Below are 3,636 nucleotides of genomic sequence, written 5' to 3'. Positions count from 1 at the left end.
AAACATTAAAAAATAAAATTTTAATGAAAAAAATTATGTAATTAAAAAAAGGTTAAAAATAGCAGAACCATTTTTCTTATAACTGGAAAATACATTGTATATATATCTATCAAAAATAACTTGTCATGGGGGCGCCTGGGTGGCTCAGTGGGATAAAGCCTCTGCCTTCAGCTCAGGTCATGATCCCAGGGGCCTGGGATCGAGTCCCACATCGGGCTCTCAGCTCAGCAGGGAGCCTGCTTCCTCCTCTCTCTCTCTGCGTGACTCTGCCTAATTGTGATCTCTGTCAAATAAATAAATAAAATCTTTTATAAAAAATATTTTAAAAAATTTCTTGTCATGTCTGGAATCAGGAGCATATGGAAAAAAATAATATCTGAGGACAATACTTCTGCCATGTTTTGTGCCTTGTTAATATTTTTAAACAGTCAGGTAACTTTTAGCTTTATTGAAATACCTGCTAAGATACCAGCAGTGCCTTTTGGAGCCCTATGACTATAAAAATTAATTGCAAATAGTCAAAATGTTTACTATGGTGTCACTATTTAGGGCCACCACCAAGTATGTTTCTAGAAGTAAGCATAACTGTTACTCTTCCATAAGGCAAAAGGGCATATTTTCAGGAGTTCCATCTGCTGTACCAGGAGGTGAATCAAGTAATGATTTTTGTCTATAAAATAATTCACTTTTCAATCTAACATTCCTCATTCCACATTATAATAATAAAAACTAGGAGGAGACTAAAACAAACAAACAACTACAACTACAACAACCAGCTTTTCCTTCAGTGGAAAAGTAAATAGAACCTTAGGAGTAGCCTGAAATTTATTTTTAAATATTTTTAAGATAAACGTTTTTGTTAGAAAACCATATATTTTATATTACTAAGAAATAACAGGCAAAGTTTTATTAACTTCTAAAAAGTCTAGTTACATCTATTAACTCATCTCTTTATGAAGTAGAACATGATCACACCTATTGTATCTACCCAAGTTTGTATGCTTTGGTTATTTTATCTTTGCTATTTCCTTGCTTAATTTTTACAATATTTGATACATAATAGTATCTTTAAGTCCATCTATGGTTTCACAGAATTTGTTTGAACTTCATAAAAATGTACCATACTTTTTGCACTGTCCTTGTTTTACTTCTCTATTAGCTTTCCAAGTTTTATTCACTTTAGAGTGTGTAGCTATCATTTCTTTTTACTCCTCCATAATGCTATGTTTACAAATTTGTATTTATCTGTACTTTTAAAAATATCTTAATTATATACCATTTCTCATCTCACGTAACACTCATGTTACTTCTACACTTATCAGATATTATGTAACTGAAAACCACAACTCAGCAACAATAGAACACCATTTTTCAAAATTAAATGGCTTACCAGAATTCTTTAATTCTATCCTTTATTTGTATTAGATGACCCTTTTTTCTGGTATTTGGCATTGTTCATATGGAGGAAAGCTTATAAGTTGATATTCCATAAATAGAAGGATTTATTATGATTGATTAATTATTTTCATTTAGAATGCATAGAATATGGTTGATTTAATATTTCTTTCTTACTCTCTGCCTGGAACATAGTGCTATCTATGTAATAGCCACTAAAATATTAAGTTAGTTACCTAGACTTTAAACTGCATATTAATAGGAATAACATACAGAACTCTTCTCAGATTGGGACACCTGGGTGGCTCAGTCAGTTAAACGCCTGAGCCTTTAGCTCAGGTCATGATCTTAGGGTCCTGGGACTCAGTTCTGCAACAGATTCCCTGCTTAGCCGGGAGTTTGCTTCTCCCTCACACTGCTGCTCCCCCTGCTTGTGCTCTCTCTCACTCTCTCTCTTACAAATAAATAAAATTAAAAAAATAAATTCTTCTCAGATAGCTAATATAGAATATAGTCTTTGTATTCATCAAAGGGAAAGTGCCATATAATAATGAAATCCAGACTACTTCAAATTCATTTTTTAACCAGTAAGAAAGTACTGGAAACAAGCCAAAAATGTCTTCAATGAATTAAAGAAATAGATTGATTTTCAATATCTTAATGTTTCTAAAATAAATTGCAAGATTTTTATACTAGATATCAGTGTAAATATTCATTATACAAGGATATTCTAAAAATAAACCCGAGAAAACTACTTGACATATATGATGACAAAAACGAGTTTGACCAAAGTCAGTTAGGGTAAAACTTACAACACCTACCACCTGAAACTCTTGTTCTATAATTTAATTATTTTAATTTACAAAAATACAAAAATGATATATCAGAGTAAGTCTATTGATAGCTTTGAAGGTATGCTCTGGTTGTGCACTGTTTACTATTTAAAGGGGAATCCAATATGTGATGCTTATGGTGTGACTATATTAAAATTCAACAAGTTCAGAAGCATACAAGGAATAGAATAAAGACAAAAGATGACCCTTACTCATCCTAAAGATAGACAATGGTATATATGTGCTAGTTGGGGAGAGAATCCAGTCAGTAGATGGAGGATGTGGTAGTGGAAAAAAAAAGACACAACGTTTTGGTTGAAAGTTTAGCACTATATTTAACAAAGTGAAATTGTGTGTTAATAGCCTTGAATAAAATCCAAAAAATATTTTCAATTCATTGAAGATTATTTAGGAAAAACTTGAAAAATACAACTTGATAAGGATTCCAATAAAAGATTCATAAGCAATACAAGTTTCAGAATTTTTAGTATATTTTCCCTAAAAAGCCATTTGATTTAAATTAAAAAGAATTCTATTTACCTGCCACTTAAATAAGAGGAAATTATTTGGTTTTGTAATAAGTCAATAAAATAAATTAACATATCTTTAGAAAACAGATATGCACACTAATTTAAAATAATAGTGCTTAATCTGTTCAGCAAACATTTGTAAAATTCCTTGCCATCAGCTAGCTCTGGAGTTCTGCTAGGTGAGTAAGGCCATGTATGTTACTGCTCAGAGTACTGATGCAAAGCAATTGTCCCCTTCACATCCATTTTTTGCTGTTGATATGTCATGCTATGTTGTTTAGAGATCCATAGATGGCCCTACATGAAGGCCTTTTTTTGTGTGTATATGGGTGACTGTGATTTAACTTTCAAGTAAGATGGCTCCCGATTTACAATGATTCAACTTATGATATATTTGGCAATGATGTGAAAGTGAAAGTGATTCGGTAGAAACTGTACTTTGAATTTTGAATTTGGGTCTTTATAAAAAGGGCCAGTGACATGTGGTATGGTGCCATCTTGTGATGCTGGGCAGCGGCAGTGAGCCACAGCTCCCAGTCAGCTAGAAGATTACAGGGGTGAATACCTGATATTCTTACAAGCATTCTATATATAACCATTCTTCTTATTTTAGGGTAATATTTAATAAATTGCATGTGATATTTGATACTTTGTTATAAAATAGGCTTTGCTTAAGATGATTTTGCCCAAATGCAGGCAAATGTAAGTGTTCTGAGTATGTTTAAATAAGCTTAAGGTTAGCTATGATATTTGATAGTTTAGGGGTATTAAATGCATTTTCAATTTTTTATGTGTTTCTCTGTACATAGCCCCCTTGTAAGTTGAGGAACATCTCTATATGTATATGTAGCCTTGGTATGGCTTACATATTATTGGCA

The sequence above is a fragment of the Mustela lutreola genome, chromosome 8 (genome assembly GCF_030435805.1).
Source record: "Mustela lutreola isolate mMusLut2 chromosome 8, mMusLut2.pri, whole genome shotgun sequence".
Lineage (NCBI taxonomy): Eukaryota > Metazoa > Chordata > Mammalia > Carnivora > Mustelidae > Mustela > Mustela lutreola.
The sequence above is the reverse complement of the archived record's forward strand: the minus strand, read 5'-3'. Positions refer to the sequence as shown.